At 42.4% G+C, this 24,682-nt stretch overlaps 1 protein-coding gene across 2 annotated transcripts in view; it reads right to left on the bottom strand.

The window, feature by feature from the left end:
- Positions 1–24,284, bottom strand: part of Bem46 (abhydrolase domain containing 13-like protein Bem46) — a 103,768-nt gene extending 79,484 nt beyond the window's left edge. Inside the window, exon 1 of one of the 2 annotated variants that reach the window (XM_071661100.1) lies at positions 23,960–24,284. The gene's annotated coding sequence lies outside the window, so the exon portion shown is untranslated. The remainder of the gene's footprint in view (positions 1–23,959) is intronic. The other variant, XM_071661101.1, reaches the window with a different exon arrangement.
- Between the last annotated feature and the right edge of the window lie 398 nt (positions 24,285–24,682).

The raw sequence follows: 24,682 nt of genomic DNA, 5'->3' as shown, positions 1-24,682 counted from the left end.
CTCTTCTCGTTCACTAATAATCTTACTTCTTCATCCCACCACTCACTACCCTTTCTAATCTGCCCACCTCCCACGCTTCTCATGCCACAAGCATCTTTTGCACAAGCCATCACTGCTTCCCTAAATACATCCCATTCCTCCACCACTCCCCTTCCCTCCTTTGTTTTCACCTTTTTCCATTCTGTACTTAGTCTCTCCTGGTACTTCCTCACACAAGTCTCCTTCCCAAACTCACTTACACTCACCACTCTCTTCACCCCAACATTCTCTCTTCTTTTCTGAAAACCTCTACAAATCTTTACCTTCGCCTCCACAAGATAATGATCAGACATCCCTACAGTTGCACCTCTCAGCACTTTAACATCCAAAAGTCTCTCTTTCGCGCACCTATCAATTAATACATAATCCAATAACGCTCTCTGGCCATCTCTCCTACTTACATAAGTATACTTATGTATAACTCTTTTTAAACCAGGTATTCCCAATCACCAGTCCTTTTTCAGCACATAAATCTACAAGATCTTCACCATTTCCATTTACAACAATGAACACCCCATGTATACCAATTATTCCCTCAACTGCCACAATACTCATCTTTCCATTCAAATCACCCATTACTATAACCCAGTCTCGTGCATCAAAACTACTAACACACTCACTCAGCTGCTCCCAAAACACTTGCCTCTCATGATCTTTCTTCTCATGCCCAGGTGCATATGCACCAATAATCACCCATCTCTCTCCATCCACTTTCAGTTTTACCCATATCAATCTAGAGTTTACTTTCTTACACTATGTCACATACTCCCACACCTGTTCCAGGAAAAGTGCTACTCATTCCCTTGCTCTTGTCCTCTCACTAACCCCTGATTTTATATAACCCAGTCTCGTACATCAAAACTACTAACACACTCACTCAGCTGCTCCCAAAACACTTGCCTCTCATGATCTTTCTTCTCATGCCCAGGTGCATATGCACCAATAATCACCCATCTCTCTCCATCCACTTTCAGTTTTCCCCATATCAATCTAGAGTTTACTTTCTTACACTGTGTCACATACTCCCACACCTGTTCCAGGAGAAGTGCTACTCATTCCCTTGCTCTTGTCCTCTCACTAACCCCTGATTTTACTCACAACACATTCCTGAACCGCTCTTCCCCTTTACTCTTGAGCTTCGTTTCACTCAGAGCCAAAACATCCAGGTTCCTTTCCTCAAACATACTACCTATCTCTCCCTTATTCTCATCTTGGTTACATCCACACACAATTAGACACCCCAATCTGAGCCTTCGAGGAGTATGAGCACTCCCCGCATGACTCCTTCTGTTTCCCCTTTTAGAAAGTTAAAATACAAGGAGAGGGTTTCCAGCCCCCCACTCCCATCCCCTTTAGTCGTCTTTTACTACACGTGAGGAATGCGTGGGAAGAATTCTTTCTCCCCTATCCCCAGGGATATATATATATATTTTTTTTTTCTTTTTTGCTTTGTCGCTGTCTCCCGCGTTTGCGAGGTAGCGCAAGGAAACAGACGAAAGAAATGGCCCAACCCCCCCCCATACACATGTATATACATACGTCCACACACGCAAATACACATACCTACACAGCTTTCCATGGTTTACCCCAGACGCTTCACATGCCTTGATTCAATCCACTGACAGCACGTCAACCCCGGTATACCACATCGCTCCAATTCACTCTATTCCTTGCCCTCCTTTCACCCTCCTGCATGTTCAGGCCCCGATCACACAAAATCTTTTTCACTCCATCTTTCCACCTCCAATTTGGTCTCCCTCTTCTCCTCGTTCCCTCCACCTCCGACACATATATTCTCTTGGTCAATCTTTCCTCACTCATTCTCTCCATGTGCCCGAACCATTTCAAAACACCCTCTTCTGCTCTCTCAACCATGCTCTTTTTATTTACACACATCTCTCTTACCCTTACGTTACTCACTCGATCAAACCACCTCACACCACACATTGTCCTCAAACATCTCATTTCCAGCACATCTATCCTCCTGCGCACAACTCTATCCATAGCCCACGCCTCGCAACCATACAACATTGTTGGAACCACTATTCCTTCAAACATACCCATTTTTGCTTTCCGAGATAATGTTCTCGACTTCCACACATTCTTCAAGGCTCCCAGAATTTTCGCCCCCTCCCCCACCCTATGATCCACTTCCGCTTCCATGGTTCCATCCGCTGCCAGATCCACTCCCAGATATATATATATATATATATATATATATATATGATGTTTGCTTTTTTGCTTTGTCGCTGTCTCCAGCGTTTGCGAGGTAACGCAAGGAAACAGACGAAAGAAATGGCTCAACCCACCCCCATACACATGTATATACATACACGTCCACACATGCAAATATACATACCCATACATCACAATGTATACATATATATACACACACAGACACATCCATATATATACACATGCACACAATTCACACTGTCTGCCTTTATTCATTCCCAACGCCACCTCGCCACACATGGAATAATATCCCTCTCCCCCCTCATGTGTGCGAGGTAGCACTAGGAAAAGACAACAAAGGCCCCATTCGTTCACACTCAGTCTCTAACTATCATGCAATAATGCCCGAAACCTCAGCTCCCTTTCCACATCCAGGCCCCACAGAACTTTCCATGGTTTACCCCAGACGCTTCACATGTCCTGATTCAATCCATTGACAGCACGTCAACCACGGTATACCACATCAATCCAATTCACTCTATTCCTTGCCCGCCTTTCACCCTCCTGAATGTTCAGGCCCCGATCACTCAAAATCTTTTTCACTCCATCTTTCCACCTCCAATTTGGTCTCCCACTTCTCCTCGTTCCCTCCACCTCCGACACATACATCCTCTTGGTCAATCTTTCCTCACTCATTCTCTCCATGTGCCCAAACCATTTCAAAACACCCTCTTCTGCTCTCTCAACCATGCTCTTTTTATTTCCACACATCTCTCTTACCCTTACATTACTTACTCGATCAAACCACCTCACACCACATATTGTCCTCAAACATCTGATTTCCAGCACATCCACCCTCCTGCACACAACTCTATCCATGGCCATAGCCATATATATATATGTATATGTATATATATATATCCCTGGGGATAGGGGAGAAAGAATACTTCTCACGTATTCCCTGCGTGTCGTAGAAGGCGACTAAAAGGGAAGGGAGCGGGTGGCTGGAAATCCTCCCCTCTCGTTTTTAATTTTCCAAAAGAAGGAACAGAGAAGGGGGCCAAGTGACGATATTCCCTCAAAGGCTCAGTCCTCTGTTCTTAATGCTACCTCGCTAAAGCGGGAAATGGCGAATAGCATGAAAAAAAAATATATATATATATATATATAAAAGCTTTGCGGAAGATGAAAGCCGGCAAGGCAGTGGGTTTAGATGGTAATGCAATGGAATTTATTAAAAAAGGGGGTGACTGTATTGTTGACTGGTTGGTAAGGTTATCTAATGTATGTATGATTCATGGTGAGGTGTCTGAGAATTGGCAGAATGTTGCATAGTGCCATTGTACAAAGGCAAAGGGGACAAAGGTGAGCGCTCAAATTACAGAGGTATAGAGACTGAGTACAGAATGGAAAAAGGTGAGAACAATGGAAGTAACGGGGAGTGGGGGAGGAATGGGATGTATTTAGGGAATCAGTGATGGATTGCGCAAAAGATGCTTGTGGCATGAGAAGAGTGGGAGGTGGGTTGATTAGAAAGGGTAGTGAGTGGTGGGATGAAGAAGTAAGAGTATTAGTGAAAGAGAAGAGAGAGGCATTTGGGCGATTTTTGAAGGGAAAAAATGAAATTGAGTGGGAGACGTATAAAAGAAAGAGACAGGAGGTCAAGAGAAAGGTGCAAGAGGTGAAAAAAAGGGCAAATGAGAGTTGGGGTGAGAGAGTATCATTACATTTTAGGGAGAATAAAAAGATGTTCTGGAAGGAGGTAAATAAAGTGCGTAAGACAAGGGAGCAAATGGGAACTTCAGTGAAGGGTGCAAATGGGGAGGTGATAACAAGTAGTGGTGATGTGAGAAGGAGATGGAGTGGGTATTTTGAAGGTTTTTTGAATGTGTTTGATGATAGAGTGGCAGATATAGGGTGTTTTGGTCGAGGTGGTGTGCAAAGTGCAAGGGTTAGGGAAAATGATTTGGTAAACAGAGAAGAGGTAGTAAAAGCTTTGCGGAAGATGAAAGCCGGCAAGGCAGCAGGTTTGGATGGTATTGCAGTGGAATTTATTAAAAAAGGGGGTGACTGTATTGTTGACTGGTTGGTAAGGTTATTTAATGTATGTATGACTCATGGTGAGGTGCCTGAGGATTGGCGGAATGCGTGCATAGTGCCACTGTACAAAGGCAAAGGGGATAAGAGTGAGTGCTCAAATTACAGAGGTATAAGTTTGTTGAGTATTCCTGGCAAATTGTATGGGAGGGTATTGATTGAGAGGGTGAAGGCATGTACAGAGCATCAGATTGGGGAAGAGCAGTGTGGTTTTCAGAAGTGGTAGAGGATGTGTGGATCAGGTGTTTGCTTTGAAGAATGTATGTGAGAAATACTTAGAAAAGCAAATGGATTTGTATGTAGCATTTATGGATCTGGAGAAGGCATATGATAGAGTTGATAGAGATGCTCTGTGGAAGGTATTAAGAATATATGGTGTGGGAGGCAAGTTGTTAGAAGCAGTGAAAAGTTTTTATTGAGGATGTAAGGCATGTGTACGTGTAGGAAGAGAGGAAAGTGATTGGTTCTCAGTGAATGTAGGTTTGCGGCAGGGGTGTGTGATGTCTCCATGGTTGTTTAATTTGTTTATGGATGGGGTTGTTAGGGAGGTAAATGCAAGAGTTTTGGAAAGAGGGGCAAGTATGAAGTCTGTTGGGGATGAGAGAGCTTGGGAAGTGAGTCAGTTGTTGTTCGCTGATGATACAGCGCTGGTGGCTGATTCATGTGAGAAACTGCAGAAGCTGGTGACTGAGTTTGGAAAAGTGTGTGGAAGAAGAAAGTTAAGAGTAAATGTGAATAAGAGCAAGGTTATTAGGTACAGTAGGGTTGAGGGTCAAGTCAATTGGGAGGTGAGTTTGAATGGAGAGAAACTGGAGGAAGTGAAGTGTTTTAGATATCTGGGAGTGGATCTGGCAGCGGATGGAACCATGGAAGCGGAAGTGGATCATAGGGTGGGGGAGGGGGCGAAAATCCTGGGGGCCTTGAAGAATGTGTGGAAGTCGAGAACATTATCTCGGAAAGCAAAAATGGGTATGTTTGAAGGAATAGTGGTTCCAATAATGTTGTATGGTTGCGAGGCGTGGGCTATGGATAGAGTTGTGCGCAGGAGGATGGATGTGCTGGAAATGAGATGTTTGAGGACAATGTGTGGTGTGAGGTGGTTTGATCGAGTGAGTAACGTAAGGGTAAGAGAGATGTGTGGAAATAAAAAGAGCGTGGTTGAGAGAGCAGAAGAGGGTGTTTTGAAGTGGTTTGGGCACATGGAGAGGATGAGTGAGGAAAGATTGACCAAGAGGATATATGTGTCAGAGGTGGAGGGAACAAGGAGAAGAGGGAGACCAAATTGGAGGTGGAAAGATGTAGTGAAAAAGATTTTGTGTGATCGGGGCCTGAACATGCAGGAGGGTGAAAGGAGGGCAAGGAATAGAGTGAATTGGAGTGATGTGGTATACCGGGGTTGACGTGCTGTCAGTGGATTGAAGCAAGGCATGTGAAGCGTCTGGGGTAAACCATGGAAAGCTGTGTAGGTATGTATATTTGCGTGTGTGGACGTATGTATATACATGTGTATGGGGGAGGGTTGGGCCATTTCTTTCGTCTGTTTCCTTGCGCTACCTCGCAAACGCGGGAGACAGCTCTTTTTATTTCCACACATCTCTCTTACCCTTACGTTACTCACTCGATCAAACCACCTCACACCACACATTGTCCTCAAACATCTCATTTCCAGCACATCCATCCTCCTGCGCACAACTCTATCCATAGCCCACGCCTCGCAACCATACAACATTGTTGGAACCACTATTCCTTCAAACATACCCATTTTTGCTTTCCGAGATAATGTTCTCGACTTCCACACATTCTTCAAGGCCCCCAGGATTTTCGCCCCCTCCCCCACCCTATGATCCACTTCCGCTTCCATGGTTCCATCCGCTGCCAGATCCACTCCCAGATATCTAAAACACTTCACTTCCTCCAGTTTTTCTCCATTCAAACTCACCTCCCAATTGACTTGACCCTCAGCCCTACTGTATCTAATAACCTTGCTCTTATTCACATTTACTCTTAACTTTCTTCTTCCACACACTTTTCCAAACTCAGTCACCAGCTTCTGCAGTTTCTCACATGAATCAGCCACCAGCGCTGTATCATCAGCGAACAACAACTGACTCACTTCCCAAGCTCTCTCATCCCCAACAGACTTCATACTTGCCCCTCTTTCCAAAACTCTTGCATTTACCTCCCTAACAACCCCATCCATAAACAAATTAAACAACCATGGAGACATCACACACCCCTGCCGCAAACCTACATTCACTGAGAACCAATCACTTATATATATTTTTTTTTTTTTTTTTATACTTTGTCGCTGTCTCCCGCGTTTGCGAGGTAGCGCAAGGAAACAGACGAAAGAAATGGCCCAACCCCCCCCCCATACACATGTACATACGTCCACACACGCAAATATACATACCTACACAGCTTTCCATGGTTTACCCCAGACGCTTCACATGCCTTGATTCAATCCACTGACAGCACGTCAACCCCTGTATACCACATCGCTCCAATTCACTCTATTCCTTGCCCTCCTTTCACCCTCCTGCATGTTCAGGCCCCGATCACACAAAATCTTTTTCACTCCATCTTTCCACCTCCAATTTGGTCTCCCTCTTCTCCTCGTTCCCTCCACCTCCGACACATATATCCTCTTGGTCAATCTTTCCTCACTCATTCTCTCCATGTGCCCAAACCATTTCAAAACACCCTCTTCTGCTCTCTCAACCACGCTCTTTTTATTTCCACACATCTCTCTTACCCTTACGTTACTTACTCGATCAAACCACCTCACACCACACATTGTCCTCAAACATCTCATTTCCAGCACATCCATCCTCCTGCACACATCTCTATCCATAGCCCACGCCTCGCAACCATACAACATTGTTGGAACCACTATTCCTTCAAACATACCCATTTTTGCTTTCCGAGATAATGTTCTCGACTTCCACACATTTTTCAAGGCTCCCAAAATTTTCGCCCCCTCCCCCACCCTATGATCCACTTCCGCTTCCATGGTTCCATCCGCTGACAGATCCACTCCCAGATATCTAAAACACTTCACTTCCTCCAGTTTTTCTCCATTCAAACTCACCTCCCAATTGACTTGACCCTCACCCCTACTGTACCTAATAACCTTGCTCTTATTCACATTTACTCTTAACTTTCTTCTTCCACACACTTTACCAAACTCAGTCACCAGCTTCTGCAGTTTCTCACATGAATCAGCCACCAGCGCTGTATCATCAGCGAACAACAACTGACTCACTTCCCAAGCTCTCTCATCCCCAACAGACTTCATACTTGCCCCTCTTTCCAGGACTCTTGCATTTACCTCCCTAACAACCCCATCCATAAACAAATTAAACAACCATGGAGACATCACACACCCCTGCCGCAAACCTACATTCACTGAGAACCAATCACTTTCCTCTCTTCCTACACGTACACATGCCTTACATCCTCGATAAAAACTTTTCACTGCTTCTAACAACTTGCCTCCCACACCATATATTCTTAATACCTTCCACAGAGCATCTCTATCAACTCTATCATATGCCTTCTCCAGATCCATAAATGCTACATACAAATCCATTTGCTTTTCTAAGTATTTCTCACATACATTCTTCAAAGCAAACACCTGATCCACACATCCTCTACCACTTCTGAAACCGCACTGCTCTTCCCCAATCTGATGCTCTGTACATGCCTTCACCCTCTCAATCAATACCCTCCCATATAATTTACCAGGAATACTCAACAAACTTATACCTCTGTAATTTGAGCACTCACTCTTATCCCCTTTGCCTTTGTACAATGGCACTATGCACGCATTCCGCCAATCCTCAGGCACCTCACCATGAGTCATACATACATTAAATAACCTTACCAACCAGTCAACAATACAGTCACCCCCTTTTTTAATAAATTCCACTGCAATACCATCCAAACCTGCTGCCTTGCCGGCTTTCATCTTCCGCAAAGCTTTTACTACCTCTTCTCTGTTTACCAAATCATTTTCCCTAACCCTCTCACTTTGCACACCACCTCGACCAAAACACCCTATATCTGCCACTCTGTCATCAGACACATTCAACAAACCTTCAAAATACTCATTCCATCTCCTTCTCACATCACCGCTACTTGTTATCACCTCCCCATTTACGCCCTTCACTGAAGTTCCCATTTGCTCCCTTGTCTTACGCACCCTATTTACCTCCTTCCAGAACATCTTTTTATTCTCCCTAAAATTTACTGATAGTCTCTCACCCCAACTCTCATTTGCCCTTTTTTTCACCTCTTGCACCTTTCTCTTGACCTCCTGTCTCTTTCTTTTATACTTCTCCCACTCAATTGCATTTTTTCCCTGCAAAAATCGTCCAAATGCCTCTCTCTTCTCTTTCACTAATACTCTTACTTCTTCATCCCACCACTCACTACCCTTTCTAAACAGCCCACCTCCCACTCTTCTCATGCCACAAGCATCTTTTGCGCAATCCATCACTGATTCCCTAAATACATCCCATTCCTCCCCCACTCCCCTTACTTCCATTGTTCTCACCTTTTTCCATTCTGTACACAGTCTCTCCTGGTACTTCCCCACACAGGTCTCCTTCCCAAGCTCACTCACTCTCACCACCTTCTTCACCCCAACATTCACTCCTCTTTTCTGAAAACCCATACTAATCTTCACCTTAGCCTCCACAAGATAATGATCAGACATCCCTCCAGTTGCACCTCTCAGCACATTAACATCCAAAAGTCTCTCTTTCGCACGCCTGTCAATTAACACGTAATCCAATAACGCTCTCTGGCCATCTCTCCTACTTACATAAGTATACTTATGTATATCTCGCTTTTTAAACCAGGTATTCCCAATCATCAGTCCTTTTTCAGCACATAAATCTACAAGCTCTTCACCATTTCCATTTACAACACTGAACACCCCATGCATACCAATTATTCCCTCAACTGCCACATTACTCACCTTTGCATTCAAATCACCCATCACTATAACCCGGTCTCGTGCATCAAAACCGCTAACACACTCATTCAGCTGCTCCCAAAACACTTGCCTCTCATGATCTTTCTTCTCATGCCCAGGTGCATATGCACCAATAATCACCCACCTCTCTCCATCAACTTTCAATTTTACCCATATTAATCGAGAATTTACTTTCTTACATTCTATCACATACTCCCACAACTCCTGTTTCAGGAGTATTGCTACTCCTTCCCTTGCTCTTGTCCTCTCACTAACCCCTGACTTCACTCCCCAGACATTTCCAAACCACTCTTCCCCTTTACCCTTGAGCTTCGTTTCACTCAGAGCCAAAACATCCAGGTTCCTTTCCTCAAACATACTACCTATCTCTCCTTTTTTCACATCTTGGTTACATCCACACACATTTAGGCACCCCACTCTGAGCCTTCGAGGAGGATGATCACTCCCCGCGTGACTCCTTCTTCTGTTTCCCATTTTAGAAAGTTAATACAAGGAGGGGAGGATTTCCGGCCCCCCGCTCCCGTCCCCTCTAGTCGCTTTCTACGACACGCGAGGAATACGTGGGAAGTATTCTTTCACCCCTATCCCCAGGGATAATATACATATATATATACATATACACACACACACACATACACACACATACGCACATACACACACACACACACACATACATATATATACATATGAAAAATGTAAGAAACAATTTAGAAACAAACTTTTAGATTGAAATGAATGAAAAAAAAAAGAATGTCACATAATGGTTCAACCCCTGGCTATGGAAAAGGAAATGTACAATTTATTCACACAAACGTCAATAGCAGTTCTCATCAATTTCACCACTGTATCAATAAGCTTCAATGTCTAAGCTACATTTTTCTCCAACTTCACTATTTTCTTGTCAAAAACACCATGCATGAAAACTATCACTCCATTAACACAACTATAAACATTACTTCCCCTTTAAAAGTTCTGGGGAAGTCTGTCTCGATACACTGCAGCGAGGCGACGCGACGCTGACACAATCACTGTCACCATATCACTTCTGCCTCCTCAAGTCAATCTCTCAGCCACAGTGCAGGCCTTCATCGTCGAAATCGGTCTTAAAAACAAACTATGAAGAGAGGGGCAAACATCTTGATACAAGAGCACAAGACGTGTTTGGTTAGTGGCTCTTGACGTGCAGCTTCCTCCTCGGGGTCCTGTTGAATTCAGCTCATCACCAACCTCTTTCCATAGTGCTGATGCGACATATTTGACAGGTGATTCTCCATTAGAGATGTTGAATTTTATGCCAAAGTCAGCATCTGGTCCACCAGGATTGTGGCTTGCAGTGAGGACAATACCACGAGCAGTTTTGTACTTTCGAATCATACATGACACGCACGGGGTGGAGAGAATACCATTCTGACCAACCAGCACTTTTTGAACCTATCAAACCATTGATTTTAGAATGCAAATCTCATCTTTCATTCTGAACCCCATTAGCTGCACACATCTTGATGATTATATCAACAGCTTTCTTGCCAAAGTAGCGTCCATCACCTCCAACTACAAGTGTGCAGCCAGTGAGGGCACCACCCATGGCACTCAGGATACATTGTACAAAGTTTTCTGTGTAGTTCTCTTGTTGATGGCATATTTAGTTATTTCCTGCTGTAAGCGTCGAATGTTGTTGCCACCTTTTGCTTCCTGAGAAAGAATCTGCAGCATCACTTGAGCGTATATGTGCATATGCTGACCATGACACACCATTTTCTTTTAAGTGTTGAAAATATGCCAGGCTCCATGATGAAGTCAGTGCTCGAGAACTGCCGTAGGCAGTTGGACTGAATATATATATATATATATATATTTTTTGCTTTGTCGCTGTCTCCCGCGTTTGCGAGGTAGCGCAAGGAAATAGACGAAAGAAATGGCCCAACCCACCCCCATACACATGTATATACATACGTCCACACACGCAAATATACATACCTACACAGCTTTCCATGGTTTACCCCAGACGCTTCACATGCCTTGATTCAATCCACTGACAGCATGTCAACCCCGGTATACCACATCGCTCCAATTCACTCTATTCCTTACCCTCCTTTCACCCTCCTGCATGTTCAGGCCCCGATCACACAAAATCTTTTTCACTCCATCTTTCCACCTCCAATTTGGTCTCCCTCTTCTCCTCGTTCCCTCCACCTCCGACATATATATTCTCTTGGTCAATCTTTCCTCACTCATTCTCTCCATGTGCCCGAACCATTTCAAAACACCCTCTTCTGCTCTCTCAACCACGCTCTTTTTATTTCCACACATCTCTCTTACCCTTACGTTACTTACTCGATCAAACCACCTCACACCACATATTGTCCTCAAACATCTCATTTCCAGCACATCCAACCTCCTGCGCACAACTCTATCCATAGCCCAAGTCTCGTAACCATACAACATTGTTGGAACCACTATTCCTTCAAACATACCCATTTTTGCTTTCCGAGATAATGTTCTCAACTTCCACACATTCTTCAAGGCTCCCAGAATTTTCGCCCCCTCCCCCACCCTATGATCCACTTCTGCTTCCATGGTTCCATCCGCTGCCAGATCCACTCCCAGATATCTAAAACACTTTACTTCCTCCAGTTTTTCTCCATTCAAACTCACCTCCCAATTGACTTGACCCTCAACCCTACTGTACCTAATAACCTTGCTCTTATTCACATTTACTCTTAACTTTCTTCTTTCACACACTTTACCAAACTCAGTCACCAGCTTCTGCAGTTTCTCACATGAATCAGCCACCAGCGCTGTATCATCAGCGAACAACAACTGACTCACTTCCCAAGCTCTCTCATCCCCAACAGACTTCATCCTTGCCCCTCTTTCCAAAACTCTTGCATTCACCTCCCTAACAACCCCATCCATAAACAAATTAAACAACCATGGAGACATCACACACCCCTGCCGCAAACCTACATTCACTGAGAACCAATCACTTTCCTCTCTTCCTACACGTACACATGCCTTACATCCTCGATAAAAACTTTTCACTGCTTCTAACAACTTGCCTCCCACACCATATATTCTTAATACCTTCCACAGAGCATCTCTATCAACTCTATCATATGCCTTCTCCAGATCCATAAATGCTACATACAAATCCATTTGCTTTTCTAAGTATTTCTCACATACATTCTTCAAAGCAAACACCTGATCCACACATCCTCTACCACTTCTGAAACCACACTATTCATACTATTCGCCATTTCCCGCATTTGCGAGGTAGCGTTAAGAACAGAGGACTGGGCCTTATAGGGAAAATCCTCACCTGGCCCCCTTCTCTGTTCCTTCTTTTGGAAAATTAAAAAAAACCCAGAGGGGAGGATTTCCAGCCCCCCGCTCCCTTCCCTTTTAGTCGCCTTCTACGACACGCAGGGAATACGTGGGAAGTATTCTTTCTCCCCTATCCCCAGGGATAATATATATATATATATATATTTATCCCTGGGATAGGGGAGAAAGAAAACTTCCCATGTATTCCCTGCGTGTCGTAGAAGGCGACTAAAAGGGGAGGGAGCGAGTGGCTGGAAATCCTCCCCTCTCGTTTTTTTTTAATTTTCCAAAAGAAGGAACAGAGAAGGGGGCCAGGTGAGGATATTCCCTCAAAGGCCCAGTCCTCTGTTCTTAACGCTACCTCGCTATTGCGGGAAATGGTGAATAGTATGAATAAAAAAATATATATATATATATGGAAAGTATTAAGAAAATATGGTGTGGAAGGCAAACTGTTTGAAGCAGTGAAAAGTTTTTATCGAGGATGTAAGGCATGCGTACGTGTAGAAAGAGAGGAAAGTGATTGGTTCTCAGTGAATGTGGGTTTGTGGCAGGGGTGTGTGATGTCTCCATGGTTGTTTACTTTGTTTATGGATGGGGTTGTTAGGGAGGTGAATGCAAGAGTTTTGGAAAGAGGGGAAAGTATGCAGTCAGTTGTGGATGAGAGAACTCGGGAAGTGAGTCAGTTGTTCACTGATGATACAGCGCTGGTGGCTGATTCATGTGAGAAACTGCAGAAGCTGGTGACTCAGTTTGGTAAAGTGTGTGAAAGAAGAAAGCTGAGAGTAAATGTGAATAAGAGCAAGGTTATTAGGTACAGTAGGGTTGAGGGACAAGTCAAATGGGAGGTAAGTTTTAATGGAGAAAAACTGGAGGAAGTGAAGTGTTTTAGATATCTGGGAGTGGATTTGGCAGCGTATGGAACCATGGAATCAGAAGTGAATCAGAGCATGGGGGAGGGGGCGAAAATTCTGGGAGCCTTGAAGAATGTGTGGAAGTCGAAAACATTATCTCGGAAAGCAAAAATGGGTATGTTTGAAGGAATAGTGGTTCCAACAAAGTTGTATGGTTGCGAGGTGTGGGCTATGGATAGAGTTGTGTGCATAAATGAGATGTTTGAGGACAATATGTGGTGTGAGGTGTTTGATCGAGGAAGTAATAATAGGGTAAGAGAGATGTGTGGTAATAAAAAGAGTGTGGTTGAGAGAGCACAAGAGGGTGTTTTGAAATGGTTTGGTCACATGGAGAGAATGAGTGAGGAAAGATTGACCAAGAGGATATACGTGTCAGAGGTGGAGGGAACAAGGAGAAGTGGGAGACCAAATTGGAGGTGGAAAGATGGAGTGAGAAAGATTTTGAGTGATCGTGGCCTGAACATCCAGGAGGGTGAAAGGCGTGCAAGGAATAGAGTGAATTGGAACGATGTGGTATACCGGGGTCGACGTGCCGTCAATGGATTGAACTAGGGCATGTGAAGCATCTGGGGTAAACCATGGAAAGTTCTGTGGGGCCTGGATGTGGAAAGCAAGCTGTGGTTTCGGTGCATTATTACATGACAGCTAGAGACTGATTGTGAACGAATGGGGCCTTTGTTGTCTTCCTAGCACTAATTCACACACATGAGGGGGGAGGGGATTGTTATTTCATGTGTGGCAGGGTGGCGATGGGAATGAATAAAGGCAGACAGTATGAATTATGTACATGTGTATATATGTATATGTCTGTGTGTGTAAATATATGTATACGTTGACATGTAGAGGTATGTATATTTGCGAGTCTGGACGTGTATGTATATACATGTGTATGTGAGTGGCTTGGGCCATTCTTTCGTCTGTATCCTTGCGTTACCTCACTAACGCGGGAGACAGCGACAAAGCAAAATAATAATAATAATAATAATGATAATATTTCTTTCTTTCTTTCATACTATTCGCCATTTCCCGCGATAGCGAGGTAGCATTAAGAACAGAGGACTGGGCCTTTGAGGGAATATTCTCACCTGACCCACTTCTCTGTTACTTCTTTTGGAAAAAAAAAAAAAGAAAAATGAGAGGGGAGGATTTCCAGCCCCCCGCTCCCTTCCCTTTTAGTCGCCTTCTACGACACGCAGGGAATACGTGGGAAGTATTCTTTCTCCCCTATCCCCAGGGATAAATAATGATAATATATATTTATTTATTTTGCTTTGTCGCTGTTTCCCGCGTTAGTGAGGTAACGCAAGGATACAGACAACCATATACATATATATACACACACAGAGTTTTTTCTTTTCTTTCATACTATTCGCAATTTCCCGCGTTAGTGAGGTAGCGTTAAGAACAGAGGACTGGACCTTTGAGGGAATGTCCTCATCTGGTCCCCTTCTCTGTTCCTTCTTTTGAAAAATTAAAAAAAAAAGAAATGAGGGGAGGATTTCCAGCCCCCACTCCCTTCCCTTTTAGTCGCCTTCTACGACACGCAGGGAATACGTGGGAAGTATTCTTTCTCCCCTATCCCCAGGGATAGAAAGATTGAAAGGGTAGTGAATGGTGGGATGAAGAGGTAAGATTATTAGTGAAAGAGAAGAGAGAGGCATTTGGACAATTTTTGCAGGGAAATAATGCAAATGAGTGGGAGATGTATAAAAGAAAGAGGCAGGAGGTCAAGAGAAAGGTGCAAGAGGTGAAAAAGAGGGCAAATGAGAGTTGGGGTGAGAGAGTATCATTAGATTTTAGGGAGCATAAAAAGATGTTTTGGAAGGAGGTAAGTAAAGTGCGTAAGACAAGGGAACAAATGGGAACTTCAGTGAAGGGGGCTAATGGGGAGGTGATAACAAGTAGTGGTGATGTGAGAAGGAGATGGAGTGAGTATTTTGAAGGTTTGCTGAATGTGTTTGATGATAGAGTGGCAGATATAGGGTGTTTTGGTCAAGGTGGTGTGCAAAGTGAGAGGGTCAGGGAGGATGATTTGGTAAACAGAGAAGAGGTAGTAAAAGCTTTGCGGAAGATGAAAGTCGGCAAGGCAGTGGGTTTGGATGGGATTGCAGTGGAATATATTAAAAAAGGGGGTGACTGTATTGTTGACTGGTTGGTAAGGTTACTTAATGTATATATGATTCATGGTGAGGTGCCTGAGGATTGGCGGAATGCTTGCATAGTGCCATCATACAAAGGCAAAGGGGACAAAGGTGAGTGCTCAAATTACAGAGGTATAAGTTTGTTGAGTATTCCTGGAAAATTATATGGGAGGGTATTGATTGAGAGGGTGAAGGCATGTACAGAGCATCAGATTGGGGAAGAGCAGTGAGGTTTCAGAAGTGGTAGAGGATGTGTGGATCAGGTGTTTGCTTTGAAGAATGCATGTGAGAAATACTTAGAAAAGCAAATGGACTTGTATGTAGCATTTATGGATCTGGAGAAGGCATATGACAGAGTTGATAGAGATGCTCTGTGGAAGGCATTAAGAATATATGGTGTGGGAGGTAAGTGTTAGAAGCAGTGAAAGGTTTTATCGAGGACGTAAGGCATGTGTATGTGTAGGAAGAGAGGAAAGTGATTCGTTCTCAATGAATGTTGGTTTGCTGAAGGTGTGCGTGTGTCTCCATGGTTGTTTAATTTGTTTATGGATGGGGTTGTTAGGGAGGTGAATGCAAGAGTTTTGGAAAGAGGGGCAAGTATGCAGTCAGTTGTGGATGAGAGAGCTTGGGAAGTGAGTCAGGTTGTTGTTCGCTGATGATGCAGCTCTGGTGGCTGATTCGGGAGAGAAACTGCAGAAGATGGTGACTGAGTTTGGTAAAGTGTGTGAAGGAAGAAAGCTGAGTGTAAATGTGAATAAGAGCAAGGTTATTAGGTACAGTAGAGTTGAGGGACAAGTCAATTGGGAGGTAAGATTGACTGGTGAAAAACTGGAGGAAGTGAAGAGTTTTAGATATCTGGGAGTGGATTTGGCAGTGGATGGAACTATGGAAGCGGAAATGAATCATAGGGTTGGGGAGGGGGCGAAAGTTATGGGAGCATTGAAGAATGTGTGGAAGTTGAGAACGTTATCTTGGAAAGCAAAAATGGGTATGTTTGAAGGAATAGTGGTTCCAACAATGTTATATGGTTGTGAGGCGTGGGCTATAGATAGAGTTGGGTGGAGGAGGGTGGATTGGCTGGAAATGAGATGTTTGAGGACAATATGTGGTGTGAGGTGGTTTAATCGAGTAAGTAATAAAAGGGTGAGACAGATGTGTGGTAATAAAAAGAGTGTGGTTGAGAGAGCAGAAGAGGGTGTTTTGAAATGGTTTGGTCACATGGAGAGAATGAGTAAGGAAAGACTGACAAAGAGGATATATGTGATTGTCCAAAACATACGTATGTTTTGGAGAATCACAAGTTTACGAAATGGCGTCCTAGCTTCATCTCTTTGATGTATATCAATTGACTTTTATTTCTCTCATGTCTCCCCTGATGATGTGATTATTACACGAAAGTGCACTTGGGAACTTATCGTGTTTCATTTTCCCCGTGGATTCATCGGAATATATACATGTCCATATATCATCTCTGGGGATGGGGAGAAAGAATGCTTCCCACGTACTCCCTGCGTCTTGTAGAAGGCAATTATAAGGAAAGGGAGCGGGGGGCTGGAAATTCCTTCAAACATACCCATTTTTGCTTTCCAAGATAATGTTCTCGACTTCCACACATTTTTCAACGCTCCCAAAACTTTTGCCCCCTCCCCCACCCGATGACTCATTTCCACTTCCATGGTTCCTTCCGCTGCCAAATCCACTCCCTGATATCTAAAACACTTCACTTCCTCCAGTTTTTCTCCATTCAAACTTACCTCCCAACTGACTTGTCCCTCAACCCTAGTGTACCTAATAGCCTTGCTCTTATTCACATTTATTTATGCATGTGGCATGAGAAAGGTTGGAGGTGGGCAGATCAGAAAGGGTAGTGAGTCGTGGGATGAAAAAGTAAAGTTGTTGGTGAAAGAGAAAAGAGAGGCGTTTGGATGATACTTAAAGGAAGGAGTGCAAATGATTGGTAGATGTACAAAAGAAAGCAGCAGGAGGTCAAGAGGAAGGTGCAAGGGTTGAAAAAGAGGGCTAATGAGCACTGGGGTGAGAGAGTATCATTAAACTTTAGGGAGAATAAAAAGATGCTTTGGAAGGAGATGAATAATGTGTATAAGATAAGAAAAACAAATGGGAACATTGGTGAAGGGGGCAAGGGGGAAGTAATAATAGGTAGTGATGAAGTGAGGAGATGGAGTGAGTAATTTGAAAGTTTGCTGAATGTGTTTGATGATAGAGTGGCAGATGTAGGGTGTTTTGGTTAGGGTGGTGTGCAAAGTGAGGGGGTCAAGGAGAATGGTTTGGTTAAGAGAAAAGAGGTAATGAAAACTTTGTGGAGGATGAAATCCGACAACACGGTGGGTTTGGAAGGTATTTCAGTGGAATTCATTAAGAAAGGGGGTGACTGTGTTGTTGATTGGTTGGTAAGGATATTCAATATATGTATGGATCATGGTGAAATGTATAAAGGCAAAGGGGATAAAGGTGAGTGTTCAAACTACAGACGTATAAGTTCGTTAAGTATTCCTGAGAAATTATATGGGAGGGTATTGAGTGAGAGGGTAAAAGCAGTGTGGTTTCAGAATTGGTTGAAGATGTGTGGATCAGGTGTTTGCTTTGAAGAATATGGATGAGGGAAATACTTAGAAAAACAGATGGATTTTTATGTAGCGTTTACGGATCTGGAGAGGGCATGTGATAGAGATGCTTTGTGGAAGGTTTTAAGAGTATATAGTAAGGGAGGTAAGCTGCTAGAATAGGAGAAAAGTCTTTACCAAGGACGTAAGGAATGTGTATGCAGAAGGAGTGTGTGATGTCCCCATGGTTGTTTAATTTGCTTATGGATGGGGTGGTTAGGGAGATAAATGCAAGAGTTTTGGAGAGAAGGGCGAGTATGTAGTCTGTTGGGGATGAGAGGGCCTGGGAATTGAGTCAGTTGTTTGTTGATGATGATACAGCTCTTGTGGCCAGTTTGAGTGAGAACCAGCAGAAGTTGGTGACCGAGTTTGGAAAAGTGTGTAAAAGGAAAAAATTGAGGGTAAATGTGAGTAAGAGCATGGTTACTAGGTTCAGTAAGGTTCATGGACAATTTTATTGGGAAGCAAGTATGAATAGAGAAAAATTGGAGAAAGTGAAGTGTTTTCGATATCTGGGAGTGGATTTAGTAGCAAATGGAACCATGGAAGTAAGTCAGTGGATGGATGAGAGGGCGAAGGTTCTAGGATTGATGAATGTGTGGAAGGAGAGAACATTATCTCAGAGAGCAATAATACGTATGTTTGAAAGAATTGTAGCTCCAACAATATTATGTGGTTGCGAGGCATGGGCTATGGATAGGGTTCTACAGAGGAGGGTGGATGTGTTAGAAATGAGATGTTTGAAGACAATATGTGATGTGAGGTGGTTTGATTGAGTAAGCAGTGACAGGGTAAGAAAAATGTGGGGAAATAAAAAGAGTAGTTGAGAGAGCAGAAGAGGGTGCGTTGAAATGGTTTGAACATATGGATAGAATGAGTGAGGAAAGATTGACAAAGAGGATACATGTGTCAGAGGTGGAGAGAACAAGAAGTGGGGGACCAAATTGGAGGTGGAAGGATGAAGTGAAAAAGATTTTGAGCAAACGCTCAAAATCTTTTTCACAACATCCTTCCACCTCCAATTTGGTCTTCCGCTTCTCCTCGTTCCCTCCACCTCTGACAAATATATCCTCTTTGTCAATCTTTCCTCACTCATTCTCTTCATGTGACCAAACCATTTCAATACACCATCTTCTGCTCTCTCAACCACAATCTTTTTATTACCACACATCTCTCTTACCCTTTCATTACTTACTCGATCAAACCACCTCACACCACATATTGCCCTCAAACATCACATTTCCAACATATCCACCCTCCTCCGCACAACTCTATCTATAGCCCACACCTCGCAACCATATAACATTGTTGGAACCACTATTCCTTCAAACATACCCATTTTTGCTTTACGAGATAATGTTCTCGCTTTCCACACATTCTTCAACACTCCCAGAACCTTCACCCCCTCCCCCACCATGTGACTCACTTCCGCTTCCATGGTTCCATCCACTGTTTAATCCACTCCCAGATATCTAAAACACTTCACTTCCTCCAGTTTTTCTCCATTCAAACTTACCTCCCAGTTGACTTGTCCCTTAACCCTACTGTACCTAATAACCTTGCTCTCATTCACATTTACTCTCAGCTTTCTTGTTTCACACACTTTACCAAACTCAAGTCACTAGCTTCTACAGTTTCTCACCCAAATTAGCCACCAGCGCTGTATCATCAGCGAACAACAACTGGCTCACTTCCCAATCCCTTTCATTCACAACAGACTGCATACTTGCTCCTCTCTCCCAAACTCTTGCATTCATCTCTCTAACAACCCCATCCATAAACAAATTAAACAACCATGGAGACATCACACACCCCTGCTACAAACCGACATTCAATGGGAACCAATCACTTTCCTCTCTTCCTACTCGTACACATGCTTTACATCCTCGATAAAAACTTTTCAATGCTTCTAGCAACTTACCTCCCACACCATATACTCTTAATACCTTCCACAGAGCATCTCTGTCAACTATATCATATACCTTCTCCAGATCCATACATGCTACATACAAATCCAGTTGTTTTTCTAAGTATTTCTCACATACATTCTTCAAAGCAAACACCTGATCCACACATCCTCTAAAACTTCTGAAACCACACTGCTCTTCCCCAATCTGATGCTCTGTGTATGCCTTCATCCTCTCAATTGATACCCTCCCATGTATGTACATATATGTGTATGTCAGTGGATGTGTCTTTCTTACTCTGTTTCTTAGCACTACCATGCTAATGCGGGAAACAGCAATGGAGTATGAAAAAATAATGAACATTTTGAGATCTATCATATTATTTCTGTAAATGAAAACTTTCTACTTTTTTCCCTTTGGTTTATACATTAAGAGATATAAAATATACAGTACCATAAGCTTCCTAATTAAACATCATCTAGACCATCTGACATTAGAGATTGTGACAGACTGACAGATATTCATTATGTTAGTCATTATACAAATTTCCCAGTGAGCATACACGCAGAACAAACATATAATTACAAATAATGTATCAAGGATACCTGAGGAAAATCACAAGAGATTTATTTCCTTTACTGCAAAATTGATTAGAAATAAAGAATAGTAAATGTTCAATTCATATATGTAAGATACTTCAACCTTTATTTTAGGGTTGTCAATCTTTTTTTAAGAATGTGCTAAAAAATAGAATTTTACTTTAGAGGCACCATGAGACTATAAAGTACCATTAACTTCCTAGGAAAAACATCATCCAGACCATTTACTATTAGACAAAGAGACTGATTGATAGATACTCATTCAGTTGGTCACTATACAAATTTCACAGTGAGTATGTACACAGGACAAATATACAATTACAAATATGTACATACATTGACATTAATTAAGGATAGCCCAAGAAAATCACAAAGAGCTACTTTCTTTACTGCAAAATGGTTTACAAATAAAGGAAAGTAAATTTTCAATTTATTTATGTTTGATACTTTAACCTTTATTTCATTGTCAGCCATTTTTTTTTAACAAATGAATGCTAAAAGAATAAAATTTAATTTAGGGGCACCATGAGAATAACATCAATTTGCTATAAATACTTATCTGGTATCAAAAAATGTCATGCAATATGTAGATGTGATGTAGACCAGCACTGAGAGTGATAGTTGGGAAGCCTACAAACTATCAGGGAAAAATGCAGGACAATTTCCAGGTAACATACAAGTGAACCAAATATATTCGACAGAACCTAAGAAACCCCAACCTACTTTCTGCTAGTATTCATAATCCATCACTAGTGCTAGAGTGGGGACCACATGGAATGATCAATTGTTGAAAGGGAGAGTGGCAGTGCCACCACTCACCAATTGTGCTGTTGCCTACTTACGTTTTATGGCAATTGGCAAAATGCCAAAATGATGGATGTGTATGAAATATGTTAACTGAAACAATGAAAATCATGGTAAGTCACAGCTACTAGGGGAAGTCAGGTGGAAGTTTTCACTGGTTCTGCTGATTACTAGAAATGTTTCACCTTAAGATAAACTGTCCCACACGCACTATAATCTTCATAACCCTCCCCAAAATAACTTAACCATTATCATCCAATAAAAAAGCTTCAGATTATGCTGTGCAAGTCTAAATCATCTCTACAGCATATAAAGAGTCAATCACAATGCATCTCTCCTAAATGTACAGGGTGCCCCTGCAATAACGGTTTACCAAAAATTAATGCATTTTATAAACCGTGGAAGATATAATATCTAGGCAAAGCAGACATACCCCTTAAAAGATTAAAGGTATATAATATACTTCAGTATTTAAGATATCTGTGTAACAGTTCCAGTTCAAAATACTAATAAGTTCTATGGTAGTTTATCAAAAATATTACACTGATCATTTCAATGACATGACTACCCTTAAGTATAATCCTGGAAAAGTTGCATTTCTGAGACACTCTATAGCCCTTTACTGCCATATCTATTTATCAAAATGGCTATATTAGAGACAGGATGCAGAAAAAATATATTTCTAAAATCTATGAACTTCCAAAATCCTGAGCCCAGCACACTGAGGGTTACCATTAACTTGAGCTACAAGGGTATGAGAAATATTTTGTATCACAAAAAACATTTACATATGCATTAGTTATTGAAAACAATTTACTGAGGTTATATGTTCAAACCACCATCTGTGACCCATGAATTTCTAAAATCATTACCATTCCAAAACCAGAACATTAATTGGTCCTAAAGATCTGAGACTTCAATATTATTTTTGTATTAATATATTTTATAAAATAAATAAAATAAATATTTTTACCAACTGACTTCCTGGCTTTTGTGAGGGAGTAACTGGAGCAAACAAACAATCTCCTCAATTTCACATGTAAACTATCCTTGTCATGTATAATGCACCAAAATCAGTACTTGCCACTCACAAGCAAACCCCATCAATCACTCTATGGTTACTCTTCACCATTTCATCTGCTCTGGTCTGGCCCACCAATAGTACATCACCCCCATGTACTATATCAAGCCTATTCAATCTATCTAAAACAATCCTCTCACTCAACTGAAAGTTCAGGCCCTTCCGTCTCTTCTTGCTCTAACATTTCCTAATGCTCTCTCCAATTCAAACACCTATATCTCTCTGTCAATCTTTCTTATCCCATTGCCTCCATGTGCCCAAACCATTCAGCACACTCTGGTCTGCTCTCTCGATCATACCCCACTTACTACCACATCTTTCATTTACAGAAATATTGAGCATATGCTACAGTAGAATTCACTTAAAGGGCAAAGTTATACTTAGTGCTGTCACCTCAAAAGTTGGGGAAGTGAAATATCATAAATCTTATGGAATGATCTATCAAACAGCACAGATTACAACCTGTGATATTTTCTGTTCTTGTACGGAGAGCTATGATGATCACAAAAACTGCGGGACTGATTTACATACAAGTGAAAAACATACAGAAATCAACAAAACCCATGAAAACCTCACCCAATCTCATAGGGGTTAAGCTTTACCTTAATTTCCTATGCCATACTCCAATTATCCCAATGTCATTATCACCTGCCTCGTCTCACCATATGGTAGTCTGTCTTGCAACATGTTGGTTTGCGAGAATGTGTTGAAGTGTATCTACATATGCATCAATGAACAGACCTCCTAGCAAGTGTCTGTAAACACAAGACCATAACAATCACATAGGTTTCGAATAAAATAGAAAATTAGATAAATTTCAACTGCTGATGAAAGTTTGGTATGGATTTCGTAAGTTTAGGTAATTAATACACATGATTTATGTTCTACTACTTCAACCAAGACTTTCCATGATCTTCAGGATTCCAAAATAAGACTTTCCTCATTGTAAGTTAGAGAATATACCCCAAAACATGTTTATTCTCAACAATAATCCTTACCATTCCATAAATAAGTATATAATACTCAAAGTTAATGACGTGGAAGCACTCAAAGACAAGCTCCCTTGTTATACCTGATTCAGGACAGTTCCACAACAAACCAATAAGCAAGTGTGACCCACTCATGTTTTATCCACAGAACTGATCATGTTTGCCACCGTCCCACAACAACCTTAGCTTTACTATTCACATCTTGATTAGATGGCATATGTCTATCATTCTATGTATATATATTTCCCACTGGGCACACGCACATCAGACCCCCAGGGGTGACCACTGGGTTATACGAGTAGCAGCAGAGAGAGCGCCTGTGTGCCGGGAAGGAAGCCTCTCACCTCCCCCAGTGTCATGCACTTCTCTGGCAACTCTCACGACTCCCAGTGAGCCACACTCCAGCCGCCGTGACGGGATCATGGACGTCGCCCTGGGGAAGGCAGTAATGTCATCCACTGCCTCATAATAATACAATGGTGGGGGTTTTCCCTCCCTCCTCCTCTGCACCAGGGTGCATTAGCCTCCCAAACTGCTGCTGGTGATCAACACACACACACACACTACCATCACCACATTGTTTTGAAGGATCAGGTGACGCGACGGCTCGTAACTACCTGACGTTTGTGGCCAACAATGACAAAAGAGCATCGTTAATTGCCTCTATCGTTGCCCTTGTGACCCTTATTACCGTCGTCGATGATTAGGTTAAGACATGTATTAATATCAAGTCCCACTACAGGTACGTCTTGGGTCATCTATGGCTTCCGCCGGGACGTGGTGGGATGGTTGGATATTATTTTTTTTCTTGACAGGTTGTTGTTGTTTTTGTTTTCCCTGGTCTTCGGGGAAGACCTGAGGTCAACAACTAGCTAACCAACGGTTGGTCAGCCTAAAGTGATTAGGTTTTCGTTGTATATTAGCGGCCAATGGTCAAAGTTTGCTCATCTCACAGATGCAGGAAGAGTCGTGCTGTACTTCCTCAG

This window comes from Panulirus ornatus, chromosome 73 (genome assembly GCF_036320965.1).
Source record: "Panulirus ornatus isolate Po-2019 chromosome 73, ASM3632096v1, whole genome shotgun sequence".
NCBI classification, from domain to species: Eukaryota; Metazoa; Arthropoda; class Malacostraca; order Decapoda; family Palinuridae; genus Panulirus; species Panulirus ornatus.
Note: the sequence above shows the minus strand (reverse complement) of the source record. Positions and strands in the feature narration are given on the sequence as shown.